This window comes from Copidosoma floridanum, unplaced genomic scaffold (assembly GCF_036245765.1).
Source record: "Copidosoma floridanum isolate Cflo_tuat_1 unplaced genomic scaffold, Cflo_Japanese_pri ptg000020l, whole genome shotgun sequence".
Taxonomy (NCBI): domain Eukaryota; kingdom Metazoa; phylum Arthropoda; class Insecta; order Hymenoptera; family Encyrtidae; genus Copidosoma; species Copidosoma floridanum.
In genome coordinates this window covers 38,706,305-38,726,648 of record NW_028321897.1, presented here as the reverse complement: position 1 = coordinate 38,726,648, position 20,344 = coordinate 38,706,305, and the positions used below count along the sequence as shown (strand labels likewise).

At 31.8% G+C, this 20,344-nt stretch overlaps 1 protein-coding gene across 2 annotated transcripts in view; it reads left to right on the top strand.

Moving 5' to 3' along the window:
* The window catches only part of dnc (phosphodiesterase dunce), a 1,903,237-nt gene that overhangs the window by 374,637 nt on the left and 1,508,256 nt on the right, over positions 1 to 20,344 (top strand). The window lies entirely within an intron of this gene.

Below are 20,344 nucleotides of genomic sequence, written 5' to 3'. Positions count from 1 at the left end.
CTGGAACTCGATATTTATTGTAAGATTTGTAAATGTGATTTTCAAAGATATTGTTTTTTCTTTTTTTCTCGGGGTACCAATTTTTTTTAAGGTTGTTGTTTCACGAGAGGTTTTGGAAATTTTTAACACATTTTGCACTACTATTATTTAAACTAAGACTTTTTTCAGTATGAGGACCATGAAGCATATGCTTAATGACTAACTTTGTAAGTTTTTTATTATTTGAATCTAATTTAGCACATACAATTTTATCTATATCCTAAGGCATAATTATTTTATCATTAGTACGTAATGTCATCGAAATGTGTGCATGTGGTAGTCCACATTTTTGAAATCGAATTCTGTAAACATATGCTAAAACTTTGCCAAAAATATTTTTATATATATTATCATCCGAAACTGATTGTAATTTTGTGGGAAATATTTAAACTGTTATATAAGGTGTATCATTTGGCACAGTTCTTTTTAGAAAACTCTTTTCAACTTATTTCAATTCTTTCCATTTCGGATTAAATGTTACTATTATAATTAAATCTGGTCTACCACATTTTCTTATAACTGCCAGTGTCTTTTCCTTGTCTTATAAATTTTTTGCAATATAGGATGCACTATTTTTTATTACATCCAATAAACTGTCATAACATTCAATTGCCAATTTTTTTTTATTATTTCTTAAATAATTCAGTGTATTATGTTCCATCATAATATATGAATGCAAATGAAAATGGTTGAGTTAATCTGCCTCCATATGAAAGAGGATTGAAATTTTTCACATTAGGCCGATAGGATACTCTGAACAAATAATACTGCAGCAATGCGAGTTTACCATTATTTTTTAAATAGTTTCGTGAATAATTAGTACTCCATCCTAAATCGACTGATGAAAACATTATTGGGAATACCATTGGATCAATAAAATGAGATAATTTATTCAGATATTTTTTTTTGCATAATTTTCAGGTAAATCTTTAGGGTAAACATAAAGATCGAAATTCTCTAGTAATCCTGAGTCAGAAGCAATTATTGCACCACATTCGGCTGTTTGAGGGTTGATTGTATATACATTTTTGCTGACCACTCTTTCTTTAAAGAATTATTTTGTAGTCAGGCAGTTTTTCTACATTGTCAAATGATGTAAATGTTTATAACTTTTCAATACGGGATTTTTTTCATAATAATATTCAAAGTTTTGACATGTGCTCTAATTAAATTTATATTTTTAAATGATTCAATTTGAATGAAACTGAATGATTCACAAGATTAAACTTCCAATTCAAAAGTTTAGTTCACTTGAAAGAACAGGATTATGTTAACTAGCTTCTTAGATTACTGAATTGATCTTTATAATTTTTTCCAATTTTCTTCACCTTGTATATTCTCTAAAATTAAAAAAACAAGCGAAAAATTTCAGAATTGATAAAATAACATAAACATGTCTTTAATTTATAATTCATGATTATTTAATCTCATTGACAAAAAATTTATTGGTCTTTTAGGGGGTTGGCGCGCAGAGCACAGTTTGGCGCCTTACTTGGTCTACAGGACTTATAATTTAAGACTAAAAATAAAGTAATGAAACAAGACGTCCAATGACAGTTGGTCAATAATTTAAAATAACGTCCAATGGTGATACTGTCGTATTTTGTACTTATTAAAAAACAAAACAACGTTTTGGCCATTTGGACAATGTCCCGGCCCTCATCAAGTACAAAAGTCTATGAGTATTAAAAATTCTTTACAATACAAATTCTGGTAAATACAATAAACGCAAAGTAAGTAAAGTGTATAACATACCTTTAACTCTTACAAGAGGGATGTAAAATCGTAACATAGTCAGAGTTTAAAGTTTAGTTGATTTTATACCCTGCACATATACAAATGACATAGTATACGCACATAAAACAATCAAATAAGAATCGCAAGCAGTTCCTTGTAAGACGCACGTAAACAGTTTATGTTTTCCTAATACCATAAATGAAAGGGGCCCTCAAATCATGTACAAAAAGTTAGTGTCCTTTCTTAATTGACTTAATAAGAGACTTATAAAAATTTTTTAGTTTGTCTGTATCTTGATGTCTATTAATATTATTATTGAAATAATGTACATTTAACATTTTGAAAAATTAACTTTTTGTAATTCTGTTGTGTATCTAAAACTTTTATTTCATCAAAATTGAAGATGGGTGTAAATTCAATTAGTCCGGGAGCCAGGGGGGTTCCCGTAGCCGTTGGGTGTCGGTAAACCAACCCAAGTTTTTTTCATGTACTTTGACCCCCTGAATCCGAATAGCAAGAGTGGGAAGCCGAAAAAATGGCAGGTTAATTGTTATTAACAATTTTTGTTAACAAACAAAAAAATTGAGTTTTTTGATAAAAAAAAATTTTTTGTATTCTTTAGATCATTTTAAACGAAAAAGGTGTCTTGCTAATTTTTGCTAAAACGCTTAGATTTTCCGTAAAAAATTCCGAAAGTTTTGAAAATCGCGTTTTTTACGATTTTCAAACGCATATATCTCCATTGTTAATTAATATTTTTAAACTCTACAGGTCTCCAAATCTTCGTTAAACGTTGCTTTTTAAAAGTGCAATAGAATTCATTTGATTGTATTACGTAGTTTTGAATCAGTGACTCACCAATTCCAGGTATTTTTTAGTGCAATGCACTGTAATCTGGGCACTGGGGGCAGATCCGTGGCTGATTCAATTCTGAGATTTGACTATTTCACTTTGTTTTTTGCAACTTTTTTAGTTTTTATTTTAAAATAGAATCGTGCTAGTGAAGTAAAAAAAAAAAAATGTTGATTCATTCGTTAAAATTATTGATAAGGAAGATTTGCCTCCAACAAGTGCTTCAATTAGATTACACATTTTACGGTCACTTTTCATATTCCATCTCCAAGTAACATGTTTAGAAAAAAGTTCTAAATCATTAGATCCTTTGATGTTCGGATTTAAGGTTGAAGGTGATTTACTTTATCCACAAAAAGTTGATATTTTCTTGCCTCCTATTCATGAGTTAATCCCTAATTACACGTGCAAACTGTGTAAAACAAAAAACTGCTTATGTGTTTCATCAGAAATTCCGTGCTGTTTATTTTGCAGTTGTCAAAAAGATGATGTATGCAAGAACAAATATGCCGAAAAGTAGTTTTTCATGTTCAATAAAAAAAAAAAGTAAATGAAAAATAGATTTAAAAAATGAGAGTAATACCATAATGAATTAAAATACATTGCATTGTACGATTCTTATTTAAGTATGAATGATTAAAGAAATTTTATTCATAGAATTATTTCTTATTTATATTCGAATAATATTCAAAGATGTACGATTTTTTGTTGCAATGAAAAAACGATTACATTCAAATAAACAAACAAATATAAGCAGTATTTCCAACAAACCTGTAAATTCAACAGTAATATAGCGTGGAGTCTTTTTTGTATAAAAAGACTTTAAAAATGTATTGATTATTTTTATTTTAATAAAAACGAGAAAAAATTTTTTTTCCCGCTTATCAATAATTTTAACGAATGAATCAACATTTTTTTTTTTTTTACTTCACTAACACGATTCTATTTTAAAATAAGAACTACAAAAATTGCAAAAAACAAAGTGAAATAGTCAAATCTCAGAATTGAATCAGCCACGGATCTGCCCCCAGTGCCCAGATTACAGTGCATTGCACTAAAAAATACCTGGAATTGGTGAGTCACTGATTCAAAACTACGTAATATAATCAAATGAATTCTATTGCACTTTTAAAAAGCAACGTTTAACGAAGATTTGGAGACCTGTAGAGTTTAAAAATATTAATTTACAATGGAGATATATGCGTTTGAAAATCGTAAAAAACGCGATTTTCAAAACTTTCGGAATTTTTTACGGAAAATCTAAGCGTTTTAGCAAAAATTAGCAAGATACCTTTTTCGTTTAAAATGATCTAAAGAATACAAAAAATTTTTTTTCATCAAAAAACTCAATTTTTTTGTTTGTTAACAAAAATTGTTAATAACAATTAACCTGCCATTTTTTCGGCTTCCCACCCTTGCTATTCGGATTCAGGGGGTCAAAATACATTAAAAAAACTTGGGTTGGTTCGCCGACACCCAACGGCTACGGAAACCCCCCAGGCTCCCGGACTAAATGCTTTGTTGTGAAAGTACAGATGTATTTTTTTTTCTCTATGTCTCTTTTACGTTCTGACATTCTTAATTTTACAGCTCTCAATGTTTGACCGACATAACAGCAGTTGCAATTTGGAAAAGAAATTTGGAAAAACTGTAAGTAGGTGAATTCAGTGTTGAGACAATGCTACGGACAGGAAAGTCTTTTTTTGTATTTTTATCTACGTAGCATTGAGATAAGTTTTCTTTTATGAATATCTTTGTAAAACTTATATTATCCATGAGAAATACCGTATTTATCTCACTTGCTTACAAAATTTTTTGTGTCTTCAATTAGTTGCTTTAACAGATTATTTTCTAGCTGTAAATAATATTTATCATTACTTAATAATTCTTCTACTTTTGTAATGTAAGTTTCTTTGTTAATGACAACAGTGATATTACCTTTGTCTGCTTGAGTAATTAAAACGTGTTTATTATTTAAAAGGAAGACTCATTTTTGGCTTAAATTGTCTTGGAGAATTTTATCATGTAAATGAAGGAGTAGATACATTATGTCTGTTGTAACCAAAAATGTTAAGTAGATTTTTTTTTAATAGCCTTAAAATGTCCAGAATATTGTAATGAACATAAAAAAAAAAAAAAAGTAAAGTAGTCGTAGTTAACCTTACTGTTCTCATTTTAAAACAAAATATTCAGGGGTTGGCGCACGAAGTTCGCAGGGGGGTGCATATACATATATATCTGTGTGTGTATATGTGTGAGTGTGTATTTATGAAAGGTGACTTACGTAGAGAACCATATGCAGAGCAGCGTAATTATTCGGACAAATTAGGAATTATGTGGACGTCTGTATAATTCTACCGTGTTGTTAAGATATATCTTTACTGCACGTAGAGTGAGCGTAAGCTACTTTTTCTAAATATATATGTGCATAAAGTATTTTAAAAATAACTTTACAATCACTTACGCTAAAAGCTGCATATACTTGTACATATTGCTTACTACTTAGTACGTCAATATGTCACTTTACTTTTTGATAGCGTGGTCAAACACCTATTAAGCACAATGGATCTTGTAGTCTACATTGAGTATTTCAAGGTGAAGAAAGACGTAGTAATGCCAAAAGAAGTTGTCGTTGTTGCTTTGAACAATAGGTTTTCCGTGTATTAGGTATTTAGTTTCTGATCGCTTATGAAAATAAAGTAATGAGACTTACCGAAAAAAAGACTATTTATCCCGATAGCAATATGAACTCAACTTCTTTAAGTGTAAAGAACCTTTAAAAGCAATTTTTAACATTTAAAATTATTTTTTTTTAAATCCATGCAAAGTTTACATCAGAGATTATGAAAAATAGTCTGATTTACACAAAATCACAAATTGTGAAATAATCAATTTGAAGTACAAGATAGACTCTCCACCTATGAAAGCTTAAGTACCAAAGTCGAATTGCATGTGTCACGCCTTAAAGTTATGATTTTAAAAAATATCTATGCGCCATAAATAATGCTTACAATTAAAGTATTGGCAGTGTAAATATTATTTTAATAACAGATTGTAAAGACCAACGAGTATGGACAAAACTGACATTCTCAGAGCTCCCAGACGTTAAAGGACTACCTGATTTATTTTCAACAAATTATACATTTTTGAAATCATTACATTTGAATCTTCTACTGTGTGAAAGTCATTATGGTTTTAAGTACCTTTATCTATGGAAAATTTATATAACTTGTTAAAATAAGTCTAGAGACGTTTGAGTCTTAACATTGTAGCTATGATTTTTACATATAATATAATCTGTAAACAAATTCGAACTACAACAAATTCCATTCAAAGCGGAGCTCTATGCAAACAGTACGTGATCATAACATATTATTAAAAAAAAAAAAATTTTCTAGTGAAGATACAACAGGTTTTTAGTACCTTAAATATTGGATGAAGTTTATTACTTAACTATTACAGTGATAAAAAAATAAAGCCTTGACTATTAAAAGAAAATCTTACGAACATCTACCCTCTCCGATACGATAACTACGACAATTTCAACAGCCTGTTCCCTGAAGCAGATTTAAATACTAAGTAACCAGGAATATTCTGTCAAATATCTTTTTAGTGTATAAATTCTTTAATATATATTTTATATGCATTTAAGATTATGACATGGATCGATCAGCATGTTTATAAAATATATCATAAATTATAGTATCATAACCTTATGTACCATCTACATGGTAGATAGATAGCTTTAATGCGTAAAGAAAAGTATCTAGATCTAATACTTTTGTTCTAGAGTAAAGAGCTAAGACTTTTAACAACACTCCTTTGTTGTCTGAAATAATAGTTTTAAGAGTAACTGTAAAAAATTGCATGAGGATATATGTTTTTACTTGAGCTGAAAAAATAGCCTTTGATAGTCATTTATGAGGGAATATAACAAGTTTGTCACACATATTATCTCAAAAACAAAAAAATTCAACTATCTCCATTTAATTTGAATTGGAGATTTTTTAGCTCATTCAACTTGTCATAAGTAAATGGTAGAGGTTATGTACTGATCCGTTTTTTTAAAGCACCATTCAGATTTTTTTTTGCCACTGTACAGGTTGAACAATTATGTTTACCTCGTTGCAATTATGCAGAGTACCGAAAATTTGTTGGGGTTCAAAACAAATTTATTTTATAAAGTGATTTGACATGGCCATCTACTGTTTGTACAGCAATCCGCTGTGCTTACTTAATACACATATTAATAGTTATGACGGCTTGTTCCTATGTACAGTGCTGAAACACAAATGTAAGGAGACACATGCACCTAAGGTAAGTATAACCATCTACTGTTTACCTATAGACATCGTACGAAATTACGTTCAAACGTAGTAATTTTTACTATTCTGAATAACAATGCAGTGGAATGAGAAATTTTATTATGTCACATAGGAAATTCTACTTTAGAATGTGGTACAATTTAAAACGATTACAATAAAATTTACTATGTTGTGTAGCAAAAATTGTACAATCACAATGTTTAATATATTAGACGTAGTAATTATTATTATGCTGTAAAATAATTTGTGTAGGGCTAGTGCAGAATCAAAATTACTTAAAATATAATAAAAATTATTTCAAACGTAATAATTTTGCGTCATCAGGTGAGCGTATGTAGCTTATCTTTCCTAAAAATACAGTAATTTTTAGTACAGTTATAATACTTTTTTTAATATTACTTTTCTTAGTGAAGTGCATATTTCTTATATATCCATGGTTTATCCCAATGATTGCAGTAATAGTTCAGGCCAATAGTGGTGCTGATCAGGCCATAGTAGATAGTAAGCTAGTATTAGATGAGAGAAGCGTGTATTTAAAAAAAACATACTCTCCGAAAGACGAGTTGCAAAGCCTTCCTGCCTGAATAAGGGCCTCCATACACGCCTGCTCCTTCAATTCCAATTCAGCTATACGGCGCTTTATGCATTTCTCAGTGTTAGCTAAAACTTCTAGCCTTGCAAGACACTCGAAGTCAGATGAACGCAGTGATACCATGCTGTCAGCCATCTCCAGCCCGCCTTGGGCATCTAAGAATAACTGGCTGTTACCTGTAATGTAAAAGTCGCAACTTTAATAATGTTCTCAGTTTTCAGATAAGACAGAGCTAATTAAGTTTCGAAAAAAGTAAAGTCACTGATTTTTATCACTTTTGTGTATTATGGTTAGATGCTCGAATATGTTATACTTGATAATGTAACATAGGGACGTGACTGCGTACGCTGTTATATATTTTATGAGTAGGCTATTGTGGTTTTAAGCATCGTGAATTTTATGATTTTAATTAAGATTGTATATCACTTTAGCAAAAGTTCGTAATGGTTTTCGTAATCTGGCTAAGTTGACGCATTTAAGATGGCGTCAAACGCTCTTGAAACTTCAAACTTGTATAACCTACGAGTCAAGATAAGTAGAGTGCATGAAAAAAATCAGTATCGTAATAGCAGGTACCATAAATATGTACAATTACTTTTTGTTGTCTTTTAAAGCAAAAATTTATACTAATTCTTAATAAGTTTCTACTGGTTATATGATCTTCACCAGAAGTACTAAGCTGCACTTAATATTCTTTTAAGTAATGATATTTCTCACAGCAACTTTAACTAAATTCTTGCATCACAAGTGCCTGATTATAAAAAAAAAATAAAGAAATAAAGTTTTTTTTTATGTTAAGGAAAAAAAAAATACAAAAGAAACGTTTTTCACATTTTTTATAAGTCAGTTAAGATAAACATTAATCTCAGTAAAAGATTTTATTACAGTTATAGTCATAACAGTAGTACAGGAAAATTCAGTATAGAAATACTTCTTTTAAGTGGTTCTTTTATGACTTTCAAGGGATAGGTACGGATTTTAAATTGATATTGATCTTTATTAATTCAATTTCAAACAATTGTTTAGAAATATTATTTAATAAATCAAATTGAGTACTTAAACGAAATTTTTGATTACGATATCTAATACAAAATTTTGTAGAAATAGTTTAGTTGCCATAAGAGCATGTATTCAGAGTATATTTTTCTTATATTGTATTCTAGTATTCATATTCGTCAAATCAGTTTAAAATTCAAACGGATAGTATACTGTCACTTTCTAGAAAATCTATATGTATATGTAAGGCCCTTAAATTTCATTTAAGGCCCATAAATTTTTTGGAATTCATTTTTTTTTGTGTTTGTTCCTGCGAAAATATACTGTACAGACCTTCAAAGTTGTTCACTTCGAAAAAAGGAAGAGGTTCATCGAAATGATGGATATTAGAGAGAAGAGAAAAAGCATATAAAAATAACTATATTATTATTTACTGAGAAAAAAATTCTGTCTTTAAATTAACGGTGGCAAAATGAAAACAAAAACTTGTGATTGTTTTTCAAGTTGTAAGAACAAAATTTCGTGCTGGCAGGTATTACTAACGAGAAAATTGATAAAAACTAAAACGTGTCACGCAAACCTCTGTTTGTCGTTGCAACAATTTTTCAAAAAAAGGACTGGTTGCATAGTACAGGCACAATGGCAGATGGAGACTCCCAAGAAAAAGAGGGCGCATATAAAGGGAGAAAGATAATAAAGCCGTAAAAAACCACAGATATAAAACAGAGTTCAGATGCTGTGACAGCAATACATATACACATTTTTATAATGTTTAAGGCTTGCTGTGTCGAACAATTTTATAAATCTGAGCTATTAAATGAAAGCTACCTTTTGGACTTTTGATTACAATTAAATTTGTGATATATGCTGTAATATTAAAACTGCATGTACAAAGCAACCTGTATTTACTTTTTTTAGTTACCAGATTTTTTTATCTGGTTTTTACGACCCATTTTAAATTTTTAAGGCAACAGTTAATGAAAAATTGAAATAAGAATAAAGCTGTAGTCGTGCTTTCATTGCTGATGTTAACACATGATGTATTAAGGAGGGATTTTCGATTAATCCATCTTTAAATAACCCAGATTAATAAGTTTGCATACTTCTAGGGTGCCGATTTCCCTCATATTAGCATTCTCTATGTGGACGATGTTTTTTTTTCTATAGTACATGGTTTTAAAAGTTTGTCGTTAATAAGTATTTTTTTGTTAATTTTTATTACTTGATGTAAAGGAAAAAAAACTCGATTAGCAGGATGTTTTTCAGTATATGAGATGACATCTCTTTCTTGCAACGTCTAGATCGATTGATCCTCTGATTTAAGAAAGATCTTTACTCCTATTGATAAGTAACTAATTGAGACATTCCAATTAAAAAATTAGCTCCACGAATGAAATGTGCATGTGACCTTCTATATACTAACCTGAAAAATACGCGATCTGATAAGTTCCTCACTGATACCGATTTCTCGATTTTGCATTAAAAAAATGTTAAATAAGACAAATTTTGAAAAACTTCTAGAGAGACAGTTTTATCCGTGGATAAAATAAATAGTTTTTTCAAACAAAACATCGTTGTATTTCATCAGTAAAAAATTTTTGTGAATTACTGTTATAAGCCATGTATCATTAAACATTAGTGCTAAAACCTGGAAACATTAAATAAACTCCTAAGAAAAAGAGCAGTTAGAAAAAAAGGGATTCGATTCTTGGGGCTAACAAAAATTTTAATAAGACAGGAATTAAAATGCATCAATAAAAGATAGGGACATTGTTGTAAATCTCTGACTTCCGCAAGAAGAACTTTGGCTGTGGCCTTTTTAATATCATCTGTGTTTATGGGAGCTGCAGAATATCGACTGGCAACAATTTTTAAGACAAACAAATTTACAGTCTCTATTACGATTATTTTTGCTGGAAGATGACCCACATTTAACACCTTTATATTTTCAAGCAAAAAAAGGATAAACAAAATAAGACTTGGCAGTTGCACAACTTCGCTCATTACATCGTTCACAAATAGAGGCGGTTATCAAGCCATCGAAAGCTCCAGTGTCCAGAATAGGTGCTGCTAGTGCTTGCACCCCGCATTGTTCACTAGTAGAAGCAGTTGTCAAGCTACTATAAGCGCCAGTGCCCAGAGCAATGATGACGGGTAATCGTCAACAGTGAGCTCCAGCAGCTGTGCCTAATCACACAGTGTATCGTTTTGTACCAGCAATCCGAGGAATACAGTAGTGAGTAAAACATAAGGATCTGTAGCTACTACAAACAAAAATTCGTCTTTTACTAACGAAAGTAGAATATTTATTAACAGGATGTTACCGGCAAAACTTTTGTATAAGTTCTTTGGAGATCCTCTCAATTCATAGCGCTTTAAGCAAGCCTTTGATACCTCGACCAATTCAGGGGGTGATTCCGACAAAAAAAATATCACGTTTCTTTCAAAAGCACTTCTCGAAGCGCACGATGCAGTTAAGGTTGTATAGGATACCCCTTTTACGCTAGAGTGCACATTTCAAACAAAATTTTTTATCAAGTCTTTTAAATACTTAATGACAAAATTCCTAATAAATTAGAAACATATAGTGTGGCTAAATCAAGAAAAAGTTTTGTATGAACAAACAGCTCAGTTACTTATAAAAATATAGCTTTTAAAAAAAATCTACTTAACGCTTGTTGACTTACATAATTGATTTCCGATTTCGACCCAGAACCTCTCATTCTCTTAAGACATTACTTATCCACAGTCATAACTTTTTTTTATTGTAAAATATTGATTATTCATAATAAAAAATAATCGTTTATAATAATTTTTTTACAAAGTAATTCTTTTGACATAAATGATTAATATTTCACAATCAAAAAAAATTACGATTGTAGATAATTAACTTTCCCAAAAAATGATAGGTTTTGGATCAAAATCAGAGATAATTTATATAAGCTAACAAGCGTTGCATTGATTTTTTTTAAATAGCTATATTCTTATATATAATTGAGCAATTTGTTGAAACAAAAACTTTTCCTAATTTAGCCACACTATATGTTTATAATTCATAAAAAAGTTAAGGAAAACAAACCATTACCAGAAATGGGGTCGAAAAAGATTTGCTTTAATCAATTCGAACCAAACAAGAAATGCTCTAATGAAAATAAAGTTATTTGGTGCTCCGGAATATTTACATAGCTCTGATATTGCTAAAAAAAGTATTATTAAAGATGCAGTACAATGATACACGAATACATTTAATTCCCAATGAACTTAGTCATAATAGATCTGAATTTAAAAAAATTGAGAAATTTAAATTTATTGAGGCTGAAACGTTCATAACAACATGTGTAACTAATGTGCATCCAAACGAGGCATCTTCTTAGCCAACTAAAAAATCATATTTAACATGCTGGATGTAATTAAAGATGAGTTTTTGGAACATCGAGTAAATGCTTTACCAATTAGGCTATCAGAGAGGCTATGAGGCTTACATTCTTAGCTCAGAATTCTTTCTTTTTCGTATGTGGTCCGTACTTTTAGTAGAGTAACACGTGCTAGGGTTATTAGTAATTTGCAACAAGTTTTTATTTATTAAAAAAAATGTAGTATCCTCTAATTTATAGAATCACTGAGAAAGTTATCAGTAAAAAATAATCCTTCATACGGACAAAGCATGATAAGTCGACTGGCTTTACATTTAAAACAAGCCTGGCCCTAGTTCATGTGTTAGATGTAAGTTTTGAGATTCGTGTTCCTATCAAAAAGAGGTATGTAAACTTTCCTCACAATCCTTACATTATCAGCATATCAATAAAATTGAGAATTCCATAACACAAAGAAAAGGCTATACATAATACATTTCGAGCATTTATTTGTATGTTAAAAGCTACGCTTATTCATTTGTAAAAAATTCCAAGAAATATGTTATCCCAAGAAAGTTAATAAACATTCTTAAAAAACAAAAACAATATAGAGCATCAGTCCAGTGTACAGAAGGTTCTGGTTTAAACCTCAGTCAGAGAAAGTTTTATCTTTCTTGATCTCAATTTTTATGATCACAAGAGTTGTGTTTTTCTAAATAAATCCACTCCCTGAATTTGTGAAAGAAATATCCAGCATCAAAAATAATTTTCAAGTATAAGTACCATGAAAATTCTGGCTCATTAGTTACAGTTATTATACCTACACTAATTACGCAGTTATCTAGAAAAAAAATTATTTAATCGATATCTACATGGTCTTTAAATGATTACTAGTAAGTTTTCAACGATTTCAAGAGTTAGAGGATGCTAGATATTTACTAATAATCATTACTTAATTCTGACTATCAGCATAAGCAAAGAAGTGAGATATGAATCATGTAAAAGTGATGCAATTTTTGATGTTAATTGCTTCTATTGCAGAAGAAAAAAGTATTCGATTAGGGAATGTACAGATGTTAAGAAAGTTCAAATGCCACTCAAATAAAAAGTTGCAAAAGTCAATAACTTATGTTGCGGCTGTTTTTAAAGTTATCATACTAGTTGTAATTGTAATGATAATTTACTATGCAGACAACGAAGTCATAATCATTACACACCCATACATTTTGTACCAAAAAACAATCATAAAAAAAGTATTGAGAATCACACTTCGATAACTTTTGCATTAAAGATAAATATTTTTTAATTGGTAAATACGTCTTAATGACTTAGAACTAGGTAAATTTTTTTTAACTAGGCCTATCACTAATGATGAAAAAGGCAAATTTTTTAAAAAATTGGTTTTATCAAATGATAAATATCAATTTACTTTGATGAACATAAAACTCGTCACAGAGTTAAAATTAAAAGGCTCAAAAAAATTATAGCGCTACATGTTTTAGGTAGTGAGAATGTCGCTGTAAAAATGGAAAAAAAGTGGCAGCGATTTGGGGAATTCTTCGCTAAAAAATTTATTTTAATTGTAAAGAATGTAAGCTCTCTAGTTTAGACTACTAACAGAGAGCTAACAAAACATCCTAGCAATAATACCAGTTATTTAATAATAATTTACTTTGAGCCCTTATAAAAATCCTTACAAGAAAACTTCACAAGATATAGCCCTTTGAAAATTCTCTGTTTGGCGTGGATATAGATATACTCATTGTTACGGAACAAAAAAGGTCTTTATTATAACGTTATTTCTAACTATTTATTTACTATTTCTTCGAGCGTCTCGTCACCATCGGTTAAACAGTTGCCGGTTATGTGGGTCATGTCAAGGTAATTGGAAGCATTATCGGGGGCATACATGTCTCTGTAAGTGTCCAGAGATACGGAGTAGGAACGCGTTCTGTGAAATTTCAGAGGCTTTCCTCGTTCGATAACCCTAAAGCGCTCGTCAAATTTATATTTTGTTTTTTCTGTTTCCATGACTTACCTTTGTTTGCTGTGTATTCATTTTCTCTTTGTTTAAATTTAACCTCAAGAAAAAAAGGGCAGTTAGCAGTTCAAACTCTCCATGATTGGAAGCTAATATTGTATATTTTCTAAAATAAACCACTACGTGAACATAAGGAGTTGTGTAATTACGTTTGTGATTTAACACTCCTTATGTATGTGACGTCATAATAATACATGCAAAAAACAGTCATCTTGATTTTTCACTATAACTCGAATGAAAATAAATATTTTTGTTTAAAACTTATGGGAATATTTAGTTTTAGTATTGTGTAGACAAGGTTGAATTTTAAGAAAATTTAATGTAACTGTTTATACGTTTTGTAAGGTTATATGTATGTTTGATATGAGCTTCGTAATGTCATGTATTTGCTTGAGATAAAAAAATGGGCTATGAATGAACTGATGGCACGGAAAAACCTCAAGAAAAGAGTTGGAGATTTAGAATTTCTTACAGATGAAAATTATGTACATAAAACATTAGGCATTTCTTGGAATCCATGCTCGTATGAATTTTTATTTTCTGCAAATTCAATTAAGTTGGTAGAAAAAAATCACAAAAAGGTTAATTTTATCTGAGGTAGCTAAAACTTTTAACCCTTTTGGTTTTTGGACTCGGTCACTCTCATATCCAAAACATTATTGCAATTATGTTGGAAAGATAAACTTGCTTGGGATGAATCAGTGCCTCAAGCTCTATACATTTCTTGGGAAACTTCCTCAAATCAACTTAAGTTGTTAACAACTTAAAAATTCCTCGGTACTTGTTTATCGACAATAGTATAAATATTATATTCATGGGTTCTCTGATGCCAGCAAGTTGGGGTATAGAGCTTGTATATACGCCTGCTGCGTACGATTCCTTAATTAGGGTTATGCGGTGCACTTACACTTGCTCGCTTGTGTAAAAATATAAACTAGGCTTTTATTTGTCGCACTAGCAGGAATATCTTCTGGACGGATTCAACTATTGTTTTGCAGTGGTTGAAAAAAGATCCAAGTGTTTTGAAGGTGCTTGAAGAGAATCGTACCACAGAAATTCAGCAGCTAACGAAGGAATTCGAATGGCAGTACGTACGCTCAGAAAATAATTCTACTGACGCGCTTTCTGCTGATAGTTGCCCCAAAAGATTTTAAATAATAAAACATGGCTTAAAGACCTTTTGTGGCTCTTGCAACCAGAGTCAAACTGGCCGAGCTCTATCAATTTGCTAAACGTTGATAGACCCAAATGAAGGATGGTTGTTTGTATAAATTCTTTTTAACCTTGAAAAGAATGTTTTGAGTCTTTCATTTTGCGTGTATCATTATATCCCTGATTAATGACAATAAAAGCACATTGCTTACAATTCAACAAAAATAATAATTATAAAAACGAATTGGAAGTCTCCTTAATAATAGCTGAAGTTAATGGAGCAGAAAAATCTTTTATAAAACTAATTCAGCAACTTAATTTTAAGAAAGATGTGAATCGTTTGTCTCATAACGCCAAAAAAAAGAGTCCAAGAATTGGAGCTTTGAGTCCCTTCCTTGATAAAGACGGAGTATTGCGAGTCGGAATCGAATAACTAGAGCTGTTATGAGTTTTCGTCAAAGACATCCAATTTTACTTCCCACGCTAAGTTATGTGACCGATCTTTTAATCCAGTATTATCATGAAAAATTCTATCACACCGGCATACAATCAACATTATATAATAAATGACAAAAATATTGGTTAATCGACGGTAAAAATCAAGTCAGAATTATTTTCCGCCGTTGCGTTAAGTGTAGACGTTTCAATGCTAAGCCGATAGATTATGAAAAGTCGGAACTGCCTGAATCACACGTAAATTTTGCACATCCCTTTTTTCATATGGGAGTCGATTTCTTTGGGCTCTGGCTCACTAAAGAGAGAAAGCACCGAAGTAGGGAAAAAATCAAGGTATACGGATATATATTTGTATGCATGGTCACAAAGGCTGTCCATACAGAATTAGTAAGTGACCTTACCATGCACTTATGCCTTCTTAGCTGCGTTCAAGCGGCTCATTAGCTGTAGGGGTACACCAGCTCACATGTACTATGACAATGGAACAAACAGAAAACTTCACGAGCTACCGTTGTTATTAGAATCTAAGAATTATAGATCCCAGCTCTCTGAATTCGCATTTAGCCAAAATATTAAGTGGCACTTCAATCCGCCCCTCTCACCTCACTTTAGTAGGTTGTGGGAGGCGACAGTTAAATCGTGTAAGGACATTTGAAGAGACTAATCGGAGATTGCTTGTTTACGTTTAAAGTCCTTGTCACCCTTTTAATAAAATTGCTGCTATCGTGAACTCGCGACCAATGTGCCCTATGTCATCAGACGCAAACGACTCAATAGCTTTGACGCCAGGTGATTTTCTTATTGGTCATGCTTTCACAATGCAGCCGGAAGATGATTTTACTTCTGTTGCAGATAACCGGCTGACTTGTTGAGAAGAAATAGCAAAACTCAAACAAGAGTTTTGGAAATGTTGGCAAGTGGAATACTTGTCTGAATTACAAAAAAGGCAGAAGTGATTCAAGCCGGACTTCAACGTCGAAAAAGATACTATCGTTCTTTTGATCGATAAAAACCAACTGTGTATGCAGTGGTGGATGGGGCGAGTGTTGTACATCCTAGCGACAATGGTGTCGTATGTGTGGCAACTGTAAACATACGCAAGGCCCGTACAAGAGAAATACAAAAACTCTCTGTCGATGACTACTGCAAGATTTTAACATAACCAAGTCTCACAGCACTGAACTCGAAGTTCTTAACCTCAAAATCGATTTATTTAATTTATTTGAACTTAATCTTTATTGACTTACGTAAACACTATCATTCTTTGTATGTTTGTATTTCATTATTTTAATCAAGATCTTAAAAAAAAAAAAAATTAATCTAGCATTGATCGACGATGTAAGTAAAATTTTTTTGTAAGAATGTTGCTCGCCTTTACTTCCAACGTAGGGAGAATATGTTGTGGCCCTAAGCCCATTTAATAAAATAACATTTCAAAACATATGTAAATTAAAACACAGCGTGGGAATGAGTTCTTACATAAACGACAATTATATGCCGCGCCTACGTTGAGTAAGTCAGTCTGTTCAGTTACTGTTAAGGGTGGCCCTCTCGTAGCCTAGGCTGGTATTATCTTATTCTTTGAGTTAGTCGTCTCGTAGCGCTGTGAGAGAGAGCACGCGTAGTGTTCTCAGCCTCTCACAGCTCGTCTTTGTACGTCGTGTATATATAGTCATACTATAAGCGTAGACTACCTGGTACGCCTGGCGTTCTGTCCTCAATACTTTAATAAAGCTACAGGGCTTGAATGCCACAATAAGTAGCTTGGTAGTCGGAGGGTTTTTTAATGCTTCTTAATGATCACCTTTGTTACGACTTTTTTTTATAGGTGAGGCCCCAACATGCTTGTTAGCACGTATTTGATGTAGTTTATTTAACAACAACAAATAACTTCTTTCTTTCTTGGATTGCTTACTTGTAGCGTGCACATCTTCTTTGTAAAGTGTTTAATAAGTCGATAGTTGTTCCAATAAATGAAAGTGCTGTATATGTCCTTGATAAAAATTTGTATTTATATAATTTCGAACATTGACTAAGAACTCTAAGAGAGACTTTGAAGCATAAGGATTTCCGACAATACATAAGTCTTTTAAGAACACCGTTCGAGATGGGAAAGGGGAAAGGATGGGAACAAGATGGGAAAGTAGCTGTAGAAAAGAATCAAGATTTTTGGGAAAAAACAAAATTCGGCTAAACAAATCGATCCAATTGGGAACAGATGTTAAAAAAAACTCTACAGCAATGGGTAGACCAACTGCAGATTTTAAAACTATGTCTAATAGAAGCCAATGAAGAAAAACTTAAAGTTTACATGAGACAGTAAGTACCTATGATCTTACATATTCAGCTTATCATGCAGGGGATAACATATTTACAGCTGAGTAAACGCTCTCTATATTTGTCAAGTTTCAGCTATCTCAAAATAGGTATCAACAGTTGCGCAATGCCAGCTGCTTAAAGAAAAGTAAAAAATTTCTCCATCTAACAAGCAGGTACGTAAAGCAAAAATTAATTGTTATCTGACATGTGATATTTTGTTATTGCGACAAAAACAAAAGCAGAAATAAAGTTCAGCCATTGCTTAACTATATTGTTTTTCGCGTATTGCACACTTAGATGGGTGTTCTTAAAAACTTACAAGAAGAAGATCTGAAAAGTTTATACATTTGTATAGACATACCCTGTAGAAACAAAAATTCAGTGATAGTAGTGTATGAGACAAGAGTGTATTTTCAACGTCGATTGTTCCGTTGCGATTATGATATAACAACGAAGAAACTGATAAAACCATAGTCGTTTAAAAAAATCCTCACCCATCTCCTCCACGGTTTTGTAAACCCATAAAAATTGAGAACGTATGGGAGAACCAAGACGTTATAAATGCAGATGCGAATAGTATGAAGAAGCAGTTCAATGAACTTGTACTTTATTAGACTGCAGTTGATGAAAAAGTTGTTGTTGTAAAATATTAAGTAGAGTTTTATATGATTAATGGCAAAGTATGTAATGCTCTAACGAGTATATCTTCTGTTCAACGTTGCTGTTTATGTGGAGCAACGGCTAAAGGTTTTAATAATGTTAATTTAATAGTTTTCAAGCCTGTTATTAATCAGTTCTTAAATGTTTTCATGTCATTGTTACATTAATGGATTTGATGCTTTGAATGTTAATTAATTAAAGCTAAAAAAATAGATATAAGAAAATGGCAAGCTCAAAGTAGCGAAGGTAAAAAAAAGTAAAAAAAAATATCCCAGATGATTTTATAAGTAAGCTAGCATTAATTGTTGATAAAGCTAAGCTATGCATGGCATGACTAATAGCAATAATACTGCTCAATGATTTTTTGGAAACAGTAAGGTTTCTACAGTTATACCTGGACTTGACATTAATTTGATTCACCAATTTCATGTAAGATTACAAGCTATATTATCAGGCTATGATACTGGTACTTGAAAAATTCAGTAGTATAATTAAGATACTGCTAAAAAATTTAGAGAGTTATACAAGAAGTACTGTATGCCTACAACTTTTTATAAGCTCTCACTACATGGAACTAATATAATTTCTCACTCACTATTACTGATAGGACAAATGATCGAAGAAGCCCAGGAATCGTGCAACAAATATTTAAAAAAATTTAGAGAGGATTTTTCATGGAAATTTTCACAGACCAAAACAATGCAAGATATTTTTTTTTCGATTTTCGGTTACATCAGAGCCATATATATCAAGTTGTCAACTATTACCTGCTAAAAAGCTGAGATCTTTATTGTAACGTCGAAGATGTCGTAAGAATAATTTTTATATTTAGTCCTAAGCTTCCGCTCAATAGCCTGGGGACATGACAGGAATAATTAAAGACGGAGCACTGGGGTGGAAGCAGGGTAGATGATTGTAGACAGGTTAGCTAGCTACTTGGTCATCGGCATTTATACTAAGTGGCATACAGCGTAACGTTATTTGATTTTTGAAATAAAAGGTAGGCTTAGCCGTTGGCATTTACACTACTGGCACACAACGTAGCATGACTTGATTGATTGAAATAATGGCAGTAGCTTGGCCGTCAGCATTTACACCAACTGGCACACAACTAAGAGTTGTTTTCCTTAAAATATTTTTTTTTTTATATTAAAATCTTTCTTTCACCACCTGCTTGGCTACCAAAATCCAGATTCAGCGGCACGCATTAGTGGATTTAACGCAAAAAACTATGGGGGATGTGTAAAAATGAGCTTTGAAAATAATATTACTTACTTTTACCATCGTCAAAAAAATAGATAAAAAGTGGCTCTCGAGGCAAGATTCGGGTGGCCGGATATAATTCAAGTTGACATGATGGACCAGATTCTCCAGATCCCGTATCGACTCTGAACAGGTTCTCCAGGCCATGTGTACAAGTCTGGCTACTGCTCTAGGTATATTACCAAGCTGGCCTAACCATCAACCGAACTTCTTTGGACTAAGCTCCTCGTAAAGGACGCTATGGGCTCATGTAGCTAAAAACTTTGCCTCCTTATCATCGCCACCATGGCCAAAGACGACGAGACGTTCATAGGTTCTTAGAACAAGTCTGCATCATCTTGTGGCAGAGAGAGAAAAAGATTTTCTATGTTTTCTGTCTCCCTTTACATGTGCTGTTTTGGTTTCAGGGTGATGCTTACTCGCTAAAAAATATTGTATGGCGACGATACTGGTCCCAGTGTTTGCTTATCAAAAATAGGTCACACGTGATTTTTCAGCTTGGTGGCCCTGGGTATAATAAGTTTTTAGGAAAGGAACTGATATAAGTATAGCATGCCGT